This window comes from Strix uralensis, chromosome 14, assembly GCF_047716275.1.
Source record: "Strix uralensis isolate ZFMK-TIS-50842 chromosome 14, bStrUra1, whole genome shotgun sequence".
Lineage (NCBI taxonomy): Eukaryota > Metazoa > Chordata > Aves > Strigiformes > Strigidae > Strix > Strix uralensis.
The window spans coordinates 23,099,237-23,117,028 of record NC_133985.1 but is presented as its reverse complement, the minus strand read 5'-3'; the positions used below and the strand labels follow the sequence as shown (position 1 = coordinate 23,117,028).

Here is a 17,792-nt window from a genome sequence, read left to right as displayed (position 1 = left end):
AAAGAAAGAAAAAAAAAGTTCAGCTCATTGTCTTGGCACTGACTTGACATCAACTAGTTTCAAATATATGCAGGAAAAAAACAAAATGCAAAAATGAGTTAACGTTGTCCATATGTGAGGGGAGAGAAATGGTGACTACAGCTTTGCTGGTCACCTGCAAAGGAATCTAAGCAGAGGGTAACCTGCACAGAGCGTGCGCCATCCGTGTGGTGGAGCACTTAAGTGTCTCAGACTTAATTAAAAGGAAACTGAAAGGCTGTGGACGTGCAAGTCTTGCTACCTCGCGGCAGAAGTGCGAGGAGGTGCGGGTTGTCCCCTGTGCGTCGCAAGCCCAGCATCTTGAATTATGGTAGTTACTGGAGAGGTGAGTAATTGTGCTTCCAGAAGTAGTGTGTTGGGTTGGGAAAACAATTCAGTGTAATTACTTTGTCACTCCTGAAGGTTTTTCTTCTTACCTCATCTTCACTACAAAGAAGGTGTAATGTTGTGCACATGCCTCCTACGTCCTTACCTGATTCAGCTTACACTAACCTCGACCGTGACGTTTTCTGCCAGAAGTATTTTCCTGGCTGAAACGATGTCTTCCTGCGTGCGAGCTGAGCCCTGCATTGCTTGAAATAGAACTATATGTACTGTTGCAAAAGCACATCCCTTCTCCTTCTGTGGCCCGCACCGCTGGATTTATCACATGGCCACTTCACGTGTCCCAGAGGTGCGTTTTGGCAGTAGCAGTGAGGTGTAACTGCAGCTTCCCCAGCTCCTGCTCAGGCAGAGGTAATGCTGGCGAGCACCTCCGCTTCGATTTTGTAATGCAGATGATGTCGGTTTTTCTCGCTGCGCTTATGTGAGACTTAAGTTTAGATTCCAGGACACAGTGTTACTTATCCAGGATATCATGTAGAGTTTTATAATAATGGTTCCTTAAATCAATAATCACTACAATTGTGTGGATTTCTGGAGGAAATCGTGCTCCTCAGAAGTCGTTTGACACCTTCTGTGGAGTACACTTCTCTACCAGCCAGCTGCATTCTTAGTATAGTCCATATCAACTGGTTATCACTAAAACTCTGTATTCCATCTGCACCTATAGAGCTTTCACTCCATGTTAAGTCTTCCTAGAAAATTATAATTCTGATGCACTTTGAGAATTAATATCCAACTGCTAATATTTTGTTGTGGAGATGTGATGTTATATGCAACTTCCACTTTTTGATCAAATATCTCAATTTTCCTGAGATTGCAAAGGCAAAATGCTGTTGGGGAAGGACTTCCAATATAGTAATAATGTCTGTCTTGAATTCAATTCACTACTACTGTAATTTAGTTAAGAAACTGAGTTTCATATTAGATTTTACAGTAATGCGTTCTTCATACTATTTGTAATAGGTTTGTACAGTTACGGTGTGTCAGAAAACAGCTGGAGATCATGAACATATTTATGCATCACAGTCACACAAGATTTAATATGAAAGTTCTGAGCAGCAGGGCACAACTTACTCTTGCTTTATTCAGATACTTCATATTTCCGGTTGCTTTCATTTGCATAACTAAATTTTAAGTACATAAAGGATGCTAGTTTTCTTTTAAAAAAAAAAAAATCAGGTCACAAATGAGTAGTTTACCTCAAAATACTACCTGGGAAACTCGGGAAACTTGCTGTACTGTCAGGTAAGAGTAAGTAAATGAGTATCAATGAAGTATGCAGTTTATTCAAATAAGCAAATAATGGAAGTGATTTTATAGCTTTGCAGTTGGTTTTCTTTGGTTTGGTTTTATTTTGGAGGATCTGAGATCCGATGCTTTGATTGTCAGTCTCTCAAGAGAGCCGTGAGAAGTGCTGTCATGGTCCTTGTCTAAAGGATCTGCTGTGGTGGGCTTCTGGCTGCGCCGGGGACTTCTGCCTTGTCTTGTATTAGAAACTTGGAGCGTGGGGCGTGGTGTTTTGGGGTTTGCTAGGGTGTGTTCCTGTCACTGAGTATTTGAATACCCACTTCTCCTGGAAGTACTTGTTGAGAAGAGGAGGTTGAAGGTGGATGGCCTTTTTGTTCACAAGTGGGCAGGCAGTAGCTTGGCTGCGTCTCTCTGGTGGCGTGAGAAGGGCGTGAAAACAGGACGTCTGTGGTTGGAAGTTCTGTGAAATTTTTTGAAAATGAGTTTTTGGTCTTGGATGAGAATTCTCCAGCCATTTTACGGCTCCTTTCCCGCTGTGTGAATTGTGTATGACAGGAGAGGCCTTCGTTCGCTCTCTTCCTTCCCAGCTGGATGTTTGAAGAGGACAGTGCTGCTTGGGGCGTGTGGGCGTCTGGCCTTGCTTTGGGCTTCAGCACATCTGGGAGTTCTCTAAACCTGCATGCTGTGTCTCTAAACCATGCCTTCCCGTGCCGTCATAACCTGCTTTTCAGAGCACGAGTGTGAAGTTCTGGGGTTCTTCATGTTTTTTGTTGCTAAGCTTCAGAAGAGCGGCTCTGCTGCATGCCGGTCTCTCCTGAGCTGAGAGTCTGGTGTCTGTGACAGAAAAGAGCAGCTGATGCAGTTTATTTTTGTTGTCATCGCTTGGAGAACCTGCTTGCCTGGTGTGTGTGCGATCGTATGTAATGATGTAGTAATAGGGTCTGGTAGGGCTTCGTGTGGACGGGGAGCTCCGCCAGGAGAGCGCTGCCAGAACACGTCAAGCGCTGCACATGGCGGTTGCTTCACGGCGGAGCCTCTCCGCAAAGCAGGAGTCACGCTTGGGGTGTTTCTGGTGGCACGTGGAGCGTGGTGTGCTGCTGGACCTCCGCAGGCCGTGCTGCGGCCTGGGTCTCTGCTGCTCTCCTAAGCAGTCCTTAATGTGTCCTCGTTCATTCACTGACGCTTTTAAGAGCTGGGACACAGGGCACGGCTTTGAAGGAGGTTGACTGTTAAATCGATGTGTTGTCAGGAAGGCATTGTGTGATCTGTCATACCACTTAAAAATGAGGTGTGTGTATGAATACGGTTATAATGTGCTATTGTAAATAAAACACACAGTTTTTCTGTAGCTTTTCACTTGATCAGATGATGTAAATCGGTAACAATATATTGTAAATCAACACATCTACTCCATAGGCACGTTATGTATTGATGTGTACCTGTGTATGTTTTCCCCTTGCTTATTTTTGTTTCTAAGAATTTTCTGTTACCTTAAAGCCGTTGGCTAAAGGTTTTTAATAAATCGGTGCTGAAAACATACATGTGCTGCATGCACACATGTGGATCAGTTATGCAAGAATGCAACCGATGCATGTTAACTTAAAAAAACCAACACTTTGCACACTCTGTAGCTTCATGTCCTGATTTCAGTTTGCATATTACCTGGCTGTTCTCTCGCAGATATTTTTCATGGGTTACTTTTGCTGCCAGGTACTTTGATGGTTTGTTTTGCCTGTTGAATTTCTGCTATATGAATCGCTAGACAATGAAGTGCATTGTCCCAGTATGAGGGTGATGTAGATATAATTAGACTTGTTTTTAAAGAACTCTGCATCTTGGTTCTCTTAAAACTTGGAGTAGATCAGAGTATAAGCCGATATAAAATATTTAAGAAAAACAGCCTTATCTGAAAAGAGGCATTTAAAAACATTTTCAAAGTTAGAGATCCTGGACTTGGTATCCAGAAAAGCTTTTGGATGCTGGAGATGAGTGAAGAAGTATGGAATTTCACTTCACAGTTTAATTGTAGTAAGATGATAAATGTTTATTGAGATAATAGCAGACTGCCTATGAAACGGCCAGTTCAGATTCTTTCTGGATGCTAGAATTCCTTATAATTGGTCTTTAATGAGTGGGAAAAACTTTACTTAAAGATTAAATCAACAGGTGAGTTGGATGAAAGCAGTTGGCGCAGGTCGCGGGAGCAGAGGGAGCTGGCAGCAGGCGAAGGAGCCCTCTCCTTGGGGCAGGTGCTGGCGTCTCAGGCAGGGATGGGCAGTTTGTGGAAGCCAGGTAATGCAGACGCCGAATACGTAAGCTGATAGCTGGAAGAGGAAGAGGGGGGAGAATATATTTGTAAGCAGTTGCAGTAACGCTAATGATGGGATTGGAGGGGCCTTTGGGGACCCTCAATCCCAGCCTGTTCTGTCATTGTACCTTGTAGGAAATGCAGCTTGCAAACCATCCTGACGTGCTTCGTGGTGACACGTGGTGACACGCGACTTGCACCAAACAGAAATCTCCTCCTGTCCAGTGTAGCGGCCTTACTCACCGCAGGCTTTTAAATCTACTGCAGGCTTTAGTATCATGGCCTTACAGAGAAGCTACGTAGAGGTTGACACTTGCTGGCGCGTTGCTGGTGAGAGTCCTGTGAGTAGGTGTCAGGGCCGGCGCTGCCCGGCGAGGTGCTTCCGTTTCATACAGCTCACATCAAGCTGCAGGTCTGCACCGCTTGTACACCCAGAAGTTCCTGGGGTAGCCGTGCTGTCCTTCTATAGCACAAGTGAAAATCAAATACGGAGGGTAATTGAATTATGTAATATATGGGGCTGCACCTCATGTATTCAAAAAGAAACTGAAAGTGGGAAGAACAGACATATGCTGTTGGGACTTCCTTTGCAAACATCTAGGGCCTTAGGTGCTTACACAGCCTGTCACGGTGTGGAGAGGCCGACGGGCGCAGCCCTGGGCGGTACGTGATGCACACCCCCGCCTCGGGGAAACAGCAGGGTTGTGAAGGAGCGGGGCTGGGGGTCAGAACGTGTGCTCATGAAACAGGAGATAGAGAAGTAAAGACTGTCCTGAGTTATATCTGAAAGCTGGGGGATCGTTTAAAATAGCCTCAAGAAACCAGCTTTTTTTGGCCGTAAGTACCACTAGAAACTGATTCACCTCAGTGTAACAGTTATTCTCATGAACGCAAAAAACTGTTATCAAATTTTAACTTTTAAAATGTTAAAATCTTGATGAGGAAATTCTAAAGAGCTATTAGTGAATTATTTTTAGTATGCTGTTTTCACTTATTTATTTCAATGATCACCTCTGGTAGATTCCAGAGGAAAACAACTATGATGAGGCTGAAGGGCTGCACCACTTTTTCTTAATTCTTGAAATTCAGTAAAAGAAATTACTGTGTTTTCATTTAGCTCAGTAGGATTAGGTCTTATGAATATGCTAAATTATTGTATTGAAGAGATACTTGCTATGAAAAGAGTGGTTTAAAATGGAATAAAATATAAAGAAAGAAAGGTAGTATGTTACACTCACTTGAAAATAAATTAAGCAAGTTTGTTTTCGCTACCTTACTGCAATTTTCAAATGTAGATTAAAATCAAATTTGTAAAGAATGTATGCTGGTTTTGGCTGGGATAGAGTTAATTTTCTTCAGAGTAGCCAAGCCAGTATGGGGCTGTGTTCTGGATCTGTGCTGAAAACAGTATTGATGTTTTCCTTACTGCTGAGCAACGCACACAGAGCCAAGGGCTCTTCTGCCTTGGGGGGGCTGGGGGTACACAGGGATTTGGGGGGGACACAGCCAGGACAGCTGACCCCAACTGACCCAAGGGTGTCCCAGACCCTGTGGCGTCCTGCTCAGCACATGGAGCTGGGGAAAGGAGGAGGAAGGGCGGGATGTTTGGAGTCATGGTGTTTGTGTCCCCAAGTCAGCGTTGCGCGTGACAGAGCCCGGCTGTCCTGGGGACGCTGAGCACCCGCCTGCCCATGGGGGGGGGTGAATGGATCCCTTGCTTTGCTTTGCTTGTGTGCGCGGCTGTTGCTTTACCTATTAAACTGTCTTTATCTCAACCCACAAGTTTTCTCACTTTTACTCTTCCGCTTCTCTCCCTCATCCCACTGGGGGAGGGTGAGCTAGCAGCTGTGCGGTGCTTAGTTGCTGACCGGGGTTAAACCACGACAATCCTTTTTGGTGCCCAGTGTGGGGCTCAAAGGGTTCAAGATAATGACAGATTTGATTGGAACGTGCTAGATCGAATTTATAGCTGTTACAGCTGTTTAGCTATTAATTGGCAGGCTCCTGTGCTTGCCATGGGGCTTGCTTGCTGTACTGTATATTAGAGTCTGGTGCTCATTAGTGACTGCTTTTCACTTTCACTGCTTGCTGTACTGCTTATCGTCTGGCTCTGCCGTGCCTGGGCGTGTTCTGATAACGGCAGTGGCCATGTGCCTGGGCTGGGGGGTGGCCAGAGCATCGCTGTGTTCTGTGCTGCTGCACTGGGCAGGCTGGAGCTCCAGGGAGAGCTGGAGTCGAAGGGCCCGTGACCTGTGGATGAGTCCACGTGGGAGCAGGACCCCCTGTGAAGGGTCTGTGGCCGTGGATAAGGCCATGCCAGAGCAGGTACATCCTGAAGCCTCTGAAGGGGTTGTGGCCGTGTCTGTGCCTCTGAAGGGGTTGTGGCCTGAGGAAGAGTCCACGCTGCAGCAGGTACACCTCGGAGCATCAGCGGCTGTGCACGAGGTTGTGCTGGAGCATATCAAAGTGTGTGGCCATGGACAAGTCCGTGCCGCAGCAGGTATCTCCCTGGAGAGACTGTGGCTGGGACGGCGGGCTGTGGGTGCGCCCAAGCCGGAGCAGGGGCAAGGGGAGGAGTTTGCGGCAGTGTTAAACCCGAAGGTCTGGTCCAGAGAGACCAGGGCTGGAGATTATAATGGAAATACCTTTAAATGGTTGTAACCTGGGATTTGAGTTGCATGTTACAGGAATTCCTACAGCAGGAACCTCGTATGGAACCCTTGGCCAGTTTGCGTGCCATCCCCGCGCAGGGGCCTTGCTAGTCTTCTCTGTATCCTTCCAATTTTAGTAGATGTGCTCGCTTCGGCAGTATGTCTACTAAAATAGGAATGATACAGCGATTATGTCTTTTTTGAGAAGAGTATGTCTTTTTTGCCTATTAATTTTATAAATTATATAATCCCTTTTGGAAGGAATGGGGGGACTTGTAATGCTTTTTGTGTTACTTGCTTTGACCAAATGGTGCTGATAAACTTAAAAGGTTTAAAAGCAAAATGAACATTAAATTGTATGTTCCCTCTCTATTATTTGAAGTAGCACAAAGTATGGAAGAGATCCTCTATCACGACTAGAGTCTCCCTTGGTGCTGTCTATAGACAAGACAGCTGCTACTTCAATACATATTTCAGAAAAAGCATCTTCTCTGACCTGTTCTACTTTGTTACAGACCAGACCAGGCTTCTTAAAGGTCGTTTGACCACACTGATTTCAGTGGGAAGTAATCTTTTCTAAAATCTGAGTCCTGGTCTGTGTGTAGGTCCCTTGGTTTCATTTGCATATAGCTTTATGAATTCTGCCCTTCCCGAACATGTATTTCTACTAAGCCCCACGCATCTGCCATTTTCTAAAGTGACAAGGAAGCTATTCTGACACCTTCAGTTTTAACAAAACCAATCTAACAAGTTTTGTAATGAATTAGCTTTCCATAGTTGGAGAAGACAAGTCTGTTCAAATGAAGTGCCAGGTTATTTGCAAGTTATGTGCATGATTTAATAAAAATGAAATTTAGTGCTAAAACTCCTCGTATAAAATGTAAATGTAAAAATCCGAATGCTCGGAATTCTTTATTTTGAGTAGCAGAGCGTTCTTTTTTTATTTTTTATTTAAGCAAGCAGTTAATATTAGGATGCCTGCAAGATTATATTCTTAGTCACGCTAGATATTTGACAGCTACTTTCCAACCAGAGCGACTGGTTTGACGAATGAGATTGGACCTATTTTATCACTTTAAAGATCCTTCTTTAGAGACTCTTTTAAGACGTTAAAGGTTGGAAAGTCTGATATTTTATTAAATAACAATTAGGAGGTTGGAATATTGCTAATAGTCCGCTTGATTTTGTGACTTAGTTTGTTCCATCTTGCAGATCAAAACTATATGGTGAAGTTGCGCAGCATACCAGCGGGGAGGGAGGAAGTGACTTGTGTTTCTATTCCTGGCTGACCCCAGCCTATAAACCGAGGAAGAGCTTTAAAGGAAATGCAGCATTTAGCTCTTTGAATCTTTCCAAGCATTCGTAAGTGCTACCAACGCTGCCTTCCTGTATGCAGCGTTTCAAGGCATGGATGTCTTAAACTGCCGTCCTCATTTAAAAATGAAGCAGAACACATACCTGACAAGGGACGTCCTAAAACTTCCTGGAAAGAGATGGCAAAACTGCAATTCCAAATTTTATTCAAAACATCCTATTTCAACAATCACAAAGATGTTTATTTCCTAAATTGTTACTGCTGTTGGCTTGAGGGGGATGCCTATTCTTTTGACCCACTCTTTGTTTAAGAGCAAACTTGGGCTCCTTGTTTGGATCAGGGAGTCTCTTTCTAGGTTCTGTATGAAAAAAGGGAAATGAATGCAACAAAGCTTTTTGCTCACTCCTGTTTTTCCTACTTGAAGCTGTTTGTAATGGTTCTGCTTTTGTGCAGATGGCGTAACTCCTTGTTCGAGCATTGGAAGTTGAAATAGTATCTCTGAAAACGTGGTCTGAGCATTACGGGGTGTGTCCGCGCTCTGGTAGAAGCCACTGTCACAGGACAGCATTTCTTCTGCAGAATGGGGACAGATTTTTGGATTTGGTTGTGTATTCAAAATATCTGTATTAAAAACCCTTGGGGATGCAAAAGGTGGTTGGGTGCCACATACGACTACTTGTAACTTCGGGGTATCCTTTCTAAACACAGATAATGTGCTTACTAAATGCTGCCTGTCGGTTGGGTGCTAATTGTAAGGTAGATTTTTCTTCCAGATCGTGTGTTTAAAATCTGGTGGTTCAGCAATGATGATTTGCCATCATATTGTAAGAAACCCCATAACTAAACAGTGAACTGTGTCGGGATATTTATGGAATTGGGAGGTTAACAGCCTTCCACAGACTGTGGAGGGGTCCACAGGCACACGGGTTGCTCGGTATGTCTGGGAAGTTTCGGTCCGTACGGATACAGCCGTCTTACCCCAGTGTTACGTCACCAGCTGCATCGCTCCATGCTGGAGGTGGCACGGCCGTGCTTGGTGCTGCTTGCTCGAGGTGTCCTGAAGGCCTGTGTGTGGTGCAGCGAGGAGAGGTGGTGCTCTCAAGTGATGCCGTGAGCTGGCTAAAGAGGGTCCTGGTGCAAGGGCTGCTTTGAGGTAGCCCTCACAAGGCTGCGGAGTTCGGCACTGCTGGTGGAGAGTGAGCCCAGTCCAGCGTGCAGACAATTGCAAAAGAGGGAACTACATGTGAATGGGGCAATTGGCTTAAACAAAGCCCCCCCCAAAAGCCAAAACCTAAAGAGGCAGCACCACCACTGAGAAACCCGTAAAGAGCTCGGAGACTGGCTAACAAAACTGAATACCAGAAATGTATCACTTTGTGGTGCACTGATAGCTCCAAGTAGCTTGATTTAATTTAAAAAAATAAAAAATAAAAAAATTTAAAATCACCATTTTAAAATGGAGAAAATCACAAACATGGTGAACAAAAATCCCATAAAAGATGTAATTTCAACTCTAAATAGCAAATTGAGAGGGATTAAAACCAGGGATTTGTGACGTGCCTTGTGAGAGGTGCTCGACGTGGGGGGCAGCGGAGGGACGTGGGGCACAGGGGGGCTCCCGGTGTCCCTCCCGTTAAAAATGTGGCTCTGCGGGACCTGGAGCGCTGTGAATGAGTCAGTCTGACTTCTGCCCTTGGCAAGGTGGTGGATTGTAAAGCCGTAAGGTCACTGGGCCCGGGAGTCTCTTGGGAAAGAGCCGTCCTTGCTCCTGGAAGGAAAACACCGCCTCATCCGACGTCCTGGGTTTCTGTGAGGCTGTCAGTGAGCCTGTGGACAGGGGAAATCCAATTGACCTGAATATATTTGAATATTTATTTATTTCCTTTTAAGTCTTTGACAATGCTTCCTTGCCAGAGGCCATTTAAAAAGAAAGAAACCAACAAAAAAGCCCAAGTTGTCATGGAACTGGAAGAGTGGCTCTTTTGTGGGCTTGAGAGCTGGTTAGAGAATAGGAAGCGAAGGGTAGGATTTAGCAGTTGCTTTTCAGGAGGAGAAGTCGACTGCCTGGTTCCCTGCGGGTCAGTGCCGAGACAGGGCCTGAAAAGGGAGCGTGTGAGGAGGTTTCTGGGTTAGCTGATACGAAGCTATTTTGGGTAGTTGAGTGCAGGGTAGAAAGCTCTCTGCAAGCACAGCGAGCCGGCGGGGAGCCTCTGCCTAGAGAATGTAAGGTTCTGTGTCTGGGGAATATTATCTGTATGTTGCATATACAGCTCGGAGCTGGCAGCTGGGACTCGGGAAGGGGTTCAGGGTTGGCACTGATGGTTGCATGAAATCCTTAGCTCAGTCTGCAACAGCAGCCCAAGAGGTAAACCAGGGGTTTTATTACCAAGAAGGATGAAGGGAATGGCCTCTGGTTGTGCTTTGGAGCCTTGGTGTGCTCGCATCCCCAGCGCTGTGCTCATCCATTCCAGGCTGCTTGTTCAGGAGGAGGGTTGGATAAGTTTTTAATTTGTAACAAGAAGATTTTTGTCGGATGTGTTTGTCTCCAGTGCTTAAGAAATCGTCCCCAAAAGTCAACAAGCTAAACAGACAAAATGAGGGGAAAAGTGTCAGCAAAGAGAATGCAGCGTACGACAGTGCTAAGAATTAGTGCAATCTGTGGGGGTTGTAGTGATGTCTTCCTGCACAGCAGGGTTTTTTTTTCCCTTGTCATTAATAATGGTATATTCACATGTGAGTGTGTTCCCCCCACCCCACGTATTAAATTTTATACTTCATTTTATCTTTAAAATTGCAAATAAATCTAGGTAACAGGAAGCAGGCTATTCAAACTGCTGCCTGGGGAAATTCCTACATGCTTGAAAGCTATCCTTCACTTGTTCCACACAGTAGTCAGTTCCAAAGACATCTAAGAAATTAAAATCTTCTATTATAAAGATAGGTTACTCTGTCATATCTATTGTCAGTAGTTTTCCCAAGCTGTTCCTGTTGTGTGTCCCCACACACACACACTTCAGATTGCTGTAGCGGCGCTGCGGAACGTTGTTCTGAGTCCTGTGCCGCTGCCACAGACACGCCACCAAAAGCAGTCAGACCCCCAGCTTTGCAAAAATCAAAATTCTTTTCACTTACACCGCTGCTTTCTCTCCAACTTAACTGCAATGCTCGTATAGTATTAGAATAAATATAAATTTAATAGAATTAATACAAATTTTTACAAATCTAAATGTAAAGCTTAGAAGTATTTTCTACAAATACAGCATATATTGTCATCCAAGAAAACTTAGAAATTGGCAATGTTTTAGCCATTCCAGTAATTTATTTATATTTATTTTCTAATACCAAAGGATAGAACTCAGTGCTCAGGCATGATTATATTTGTTCCTTTGTTAACAATGCTTTCTGGTACTGTAAACTCCTAGTTTTGAAGATTCATTAAATCTGGGGGTTCTGCAAGGTGAGAAAATTGGCTGTTGGGAAGGAGCTTGTACTCATTGCAGTTGTACAGTTGTGTGTGGTTGGAAAAGGGCTTGGCTGGGGTCTGGAGGGGCAGTCGGTGCTGTCGGGCAGGTCGGCAGCAGCGTGTTGCCATGGGATCCTGACTCGTCCTTCCCTTCCTGGCGCTGATGGAGAGGACTGGCCAGGCCCCTCTGCCCACGGCTCCTCGTGTGCGGTCCCTTGCGTTACTTCTGTACGTTTCCCATGATGATGAATCTGTAACAGTTTTCCCAGAACTGTAATTTTGGTGAGTAAAGCCGTTCTTGATGCAGAAGCAGGGAATGGCGTTGCAAATTCTTGGTGTATTTCTTCCCTGAGGGTTTTTCCTAATTCTTTCTAAGCGGAAAGAGTCATCATGCAGGTACTGCAAAGTATTAATTGCTTGGACTTACCTTACATAACATGTGAAAAGTTAAGAATAATACAAACAAGCTGACTAGACGTTGTGCTGGTAGACGTTGCTGTTAAAAGGAGAATTAGCAGCGTTTGCAGCTTGTGTTTTGAAGAACTTTTCATGCAGTAAATGAGACCAGGCTGGGGGCAGCTGATGGCAGCGCCCTCACTGGCTGCTGCTTCACTCCCGTGAGTGCTGCTTTGCTCTCTTGCTCTTACTTCTGGAGCTCAGTCAAGTAGTAGTTTCGAATTTTTTTAAGTTAGTCTTTGAGCAGTCTTTACTGTAATATGTCACAATTTGTTCATAAAATGTAAAAACAAAGCTGTGTACCTGCACTTTGTACAGCAGTTTCTCGAGGAAGAGCTGGTTTTACCTTTCTCACTGCCCGGGACTACCTGAGATCCTTCTTTTCACAGCCCCCGGTCTGTGCATCTGAATTTCTTTTGCCTTCTCCAGCAGTAGGTGTTCATGTTCACGCGTCTCCATTATTTTCTATTTACGTTGCTGAATGAGATGATTGTAAACTGGGGAACAGTATTACTGTCCTCTTCTGCAGGTGTCTGTTGTCATCTGCTTTTATTAATACTTTTGTAGCATCACGTCCACTGAAATGTTGACATTTGGGAGGGTTCCTATAGTTATTGCCATCCTGCATCTCAAAAATCTGAATCAACTCTTTGGTTGTAATTTTGTAACACTCATTAACATTGACACATTCACCTTTTGGTTTGGATCTATGAGTTAGTCAAGTCTCTGCTTCCTTTTTGTATTATCGGCGACACAGTGAAGACAAGATCACTCTCGATGTATATGTACACTGTACCTTTTGCAGGCGGGGGAATACTTTATTTAGTTCAGTGCTTTTTTAATCCTTCTGGAAGCTATTGACATAAAAATAGTATGAATAAACAAAGGTGCAGAAAAATGTAAAAATATATACATATACTTGCAAAAGGATATTGCTGTTCCTTACAGATGGTGATCTTTTAGACGTCTTTACCATTGATGAGTTCAGCCACATTTAGAAGATGACTAAAGTTCTGTATTTTTCATCCTCGTGGTACTGCTGAGAAAGACAAATGGAAATTGAGATTAATTGTAGCTGGTTTTATGCACTCATGAAAACTAGATAAATATATTTCTAATAAATCCTTTCTTGCACTGGCCTTCAGAAGGTCTTTGAAAGTGGGTTTGGTACAGGGCATGTGTGTTTCTCAACCTGAATTTGCCTGTTGGTAGCAGCACAGATAATGGGGAGAAAAAAACGTTGTTAGGAGGTATGATCCAGGTGTGTATCGGCCAGTATTTTAAGGTCAAGACAAAAATATAATGATTTGATGGAGGAAGGGGAGAAGAAATTAAGTTGGTAACTGTGGGGAAATGGACCCATACCACGAGTTGTACATGATTTCTGTTCTGCCAGGCATGCAGGCAGGTGAGTCCTCGGTGGGATGCAGGGAATTCTCGTAGAAGACCAACCTTAGATTTTTAAAAATTACGGTGATCGTTAATTCAGAAAGTTAGAGCTATATTGAGCATTCAGACAACATAATTTTTGCATATTCAACTTCCTGTGTCTCTTATTTATGCATAAATGCAAATAATAAGGAACCAAGCAGCCATTCTGTGTATAAACTCTCCGCTGGGTCTCTGGACCTGCTGCTGATCAACCACCCAGCCGCTGCGGGCGACAGCCCGTCCCGGGGTCACCTCCTGGGCTTGAACCAAAACCTTTCTGCTCCCTGTACTTCTGGATTTAGTATCTGTTGTTCTGAGCTGGCGCATATTGAGGCATCCAGCTTGACCTCTTCCTCTTGTCTTGGCATCTTTTTTGTTACCTGTTGGAATTCACTTGATGAAGTATTTTGGCCAGTGAAAACTATTTTGTTCCTGTCCTAGTGATGCTTGTCTCCATTGTATCACCAACTGGCAGTTACTGAAACTATCTGCAAGTACATTTTAAAATTTTCAGAACGAAATTGATATTGAATTAGATTAGAAGGTACATATAGAAAGGTGATATTTGATACTATTATTTAGAGAAGTAACATGCCAGTTTTGTCTCAGTGTAGACATGCAAATGTAAGACAAACATTTTGAGTCATGGGTTTGAAGTCTGTTGGTCAGTCCCAGCATGTGGGACAAGATTAGAGTGTCTTGTTATGAAAGATGGTTTAGAATAAAGTCAGCTTCTGCAACAAACTGATTTTTGTAGCTGTCCATCTAAAGCAAGAGGATATCTAAGTGGATATCGCCTGTCAGCTCCTTACCACCTCTGCAGCAAGCCGTGGTCCCTGGCTGCAGCCACAGGAGTGGGATCAGGGTGTGCTGACTGACATCAAATGCAGATGTGGACTCAGCACGGCAGCACCTGCTGTTCTGTGAATGAGTAACAGAGTCAGGATCAAACCTCTACTCACTGGCTCTTGTATCTGTGATGCCTTTTAGGCTTATCAACAGAATATCCATACGTTGGTAATATATGTTTTTGAATGTGCGGTGGTTTTACACAGTAACTCTGCGTTTGCCTTGAGACCAGCGGGATGGGTCGCTGGTTTGAGCTGTCGGTCGCCGTGGGCAGAGAGTGCCCGTCCCCAGGACGCTTCCACGGCTGCTCTTCCCAAAAGAGTCCTTAGGGCACGTTGGAGCAGCAGCCACTACCCCGGTGCCTACAGGGTCAGTGCATGGCTCAGACCCCAAAGCTTTGTCCGCTTTATGCTAGAAGAAGGGAGGAGGAGCTGCGTGGACAGCCCTTGGGCTGCTGCTCGCTGGTTGGGAGGGAGCGCGGCGCGGGACGGCACGTGCAGGCCCTGGGTGACGCTGCGACGCCAGGACTTCGTGTTCAGTAAAACAGCCATGAAGGCATTGCGTGTATGGTCAGTTCTACTTGCCTTTTGGCATTTGGAATATTTACGAACACCCGTCAGCAGTTTTTTTCTCTTTAATCACAAGGTTAAACTTAAATAACTGAGAGCTCTTAGAAAGAATTAACTGTCTGTGACGTGCACATCTTCTCCAGTTTTGCACACGCTTTGTACTTTACTTGCTCAAGGAGCACAGAGCCCTGAAAGCTAGAGTTTTAAATGGGGAACACGTGCATGGCATCGTTGTTTCTCTTTAATAATACAGTTCCTGCTTCTGTCTAAATGTTTTTGCCTCATTTGATACATAAGGGTTTTAATTCTACATTAAATTTTTTTAATCATATTTAAAAAAAAAAAAGCTGTACTGATTCAGAAGGGACTGTAATAGCCATCGGTGGTGAATATTTTTATCATTGTTTGCTTTGTTCTTCCTTCCTTTCTGCACAGAAAAGTTCTTTTTTGGATTCGTGGATCCACTCTCCATAGTTATCAGCGGTTAGACAACAAGTAAACAACTTACTGTAAATGGGCCGCGCGCCAGCTGGCCTCCAGCTATCCTGCAACTTGTGACTTGCATTCAGGCTCAGAAGAATGCCTTTTTACTTGGTCATTTCCTTTCCTTTCAAATAGAAAAAATAAAACTTTTTTTTCTTCCCAATTAAATAGCTTTCCTGGCCTAAATATTAAAATCAGGGGAAGATAGCAGAGCTGCTCGGATACTGGCTCGTATGCATTTTGGAAGGGAGCTTTTGACCTTTGCTTAGAAGCCTTCAAGAAACAATCTTGCAAATGCTGGGTGGGGAAGTGGCTGGTCTTGAAATTCATCTTTTTTTTTTTTTTTTTTTTTAAACTGTGGAGCGGTGTTACACTAATTTTCTTTCCCTAGTTGAGACATTCATTGTTTGTGGCAGCTGTGCCTGCCGCAGAGGGAGGTGCTCGGGCACACGCAGCCTCTTGGCCGGTCTCAGTGTAGAAGGTGCCGGGGGAGCACAGCTCCTCGGGGCCAGTGCCTCACTGCTTGCCTTCCGTGTACCTGAAACCGAGAGCTTGCTCTACTTGGAAAATCACCTTTCACAATAGTATTTTCTGCATATTTTGAACTACAAGTCAGGGGAAGGTGACTCAGAACGTTAAATGAAGCACTCCAGGTACCAGGACACATCTGGCCAGGATAACCCAGCGTTTCGCACTTGCGTGGCTAGATTTCTTCCGATATTTGAGTGATCTAATTTGTGTAATGTTAAGTTAAATATGTCTATGCTGTAAGTTGGAGAATAATTAGTCTGAATGAATGCCTGTAATTGATCTTTTTGCTGGTGTAATTATGCTAAAGATCTGCCAGGAAACTTGCCTCCTTTCCCGTGTCTCTTTCCTTCCCCCCTCAAAATATGCTCACATCTTCCAAAAGAAAATACTTATGCTAGGAAGGCCTCAGCACATGGTTTGAGGCTCATGGTTGTGGCTCTCTTTGAACTGCAAAGGATTTTTTCAAAGGCACCAACACAATGTATATATTATTCATTCCAGTGCATTCATTCTTCAGTCTGGGATAAATATATGGGCAGGTTATTTCAATGGCATCCTTTCACCTGATGTTACATATACCAAGGAATTATGACTGTTGGGATGTTAAAGCAAATCTGCTTTTACAGGGAACTTTACAGTAATTGTTTATTAAACAGCAGTCTGAGATGTAATCTCTCTTCTTGGCCTTTAGTTTGAGGTCAAAAAGAAATCAGAGGATGCCTTGGCAATACAGCTGAAACAGCAACACACGTATTCCTGTGGTTAATTTACTTACCTATAGAACCCTGCTTCCAACTTCATTTTATCTCTTTCTATGATCTGCATAGGTGTATATCCATTTTAAAACAGACTATCTCCATTGCAGTAATGCTGGATTGTAACAGCAGTTGCACTTCTGGCAACTACTGGGCAGGTTTGGCCTTCTTGGGGGTGGCGGAGCTGACTGCGAAGGCGGGCGGTCGCGCTGGCAGGCGGCGAGGATGGTGAGGGAGCGAGCGGCTGGGTAGTGACAAACGGGCACGCTTTCTGACTTTCTGGCAAGGCTTTAGAAATCTAAGGAAGAGACCCAGCATTCTGTATCTCGGAAAATCAAAATAGTGGACATTTTTAGAACAGTGAAGATTGATTATAGGAGCTGCCTTCTCTTCCAGCTACCTCAAACAAATGTGAAGTAAAATGCTGATTTTACTGAGAAGGGTGTGAGGAAGCTCTCCTGTAAACTTGTGTGTGAAAACTTTCTTTTCACATTGTAATTGAGGACTGAATTTAAAGGCTGCTTTTGAAAACAATAATACTTGGTAGAAACTGGTTTTGAGTATTTTGAATGGTTTTCCTCGTTACTAATTTTCCATTTTAACACTTCAACACTTCAAAGCATATCCAGTCTGTTTCCAGTCTCCACGATCAAGTTAAGATTACTTAGTGGTTTTGCTGGCCTTTTCAAGGCCTTGGTTTGTGTAAATGACAGTCCCTGTAATATTTATAAAACTATGGTTTTTGCTTGGTGGCTTTATTAAAAAATGTTGAACAGGAAAAGTCAGTCTGAAAGGAATTAATTCCATTATTTCTGACTTTACAGTGCTCTCAAGTGACTCCCAGCTAGGGTAAGGAAGCTACTGGTACTGCAGTAGGAGAGAAGTGAAGATTGGTTTATTCTGTGTCTTTAGAGGTTTCAGGGGAAGAAAGCTGAAGATGAGCACACACGTTACTGGATGCAGTTAAGGCTGTAATTAGGCCTCTGCCAGGCTCTGCAATATGTAATCTCCGTAGGGCTTCAGGCATCTGAATGCGTTCTATTCCCATAACACACAGTTTGGAAAATACCTGCACGTATATCTAGGGTGTGTGCACGTGTACACGGCCACATGTACATGCCCTCAAGTCTGGTCATTAACCACTTGCGGTCCGTTAACAACGGGCTCTGTCGTGAGGAGCTGGAATTTCTCACACCCTGTTAGCAGGGAGCCATGGAATTTGTTTCCTCCTTCATCAAAGTCCTTGAAATATTTCAAGTTTTTCTTTTAAAGCTTAAAACCACTACCAGCGCCATGGTTTGAGGCTCAAC

The 17,792-nt window shown here is 44.1% G+C and overlaps 1 protein-coding gene and 1 non-coding gene across 5 annotated transcripts in view; one reads left to right on the top strand and one right to left on the bottom strand.

Annotated features, from left to right (window-relative positions):
• NR3C1 (nuclear receptor subfamily 3 group C member 1) overlaps positions 1-17,792 on the top strand; it is a 73,779-nt gene that overhangs the window by 9,963 nt on the left and 46,024 nt on the right. The window lies entirely within an intron of this gene.
• LOC141949990 (U6 spliceosomal RNA) lies at positions 6,685-6,791 on the bottom strand. The gene has a single exon (XR_012630898.1). It is a non-coding gene; the product is annotated as a U6 spliceosomal RNA (small nuclear RNA).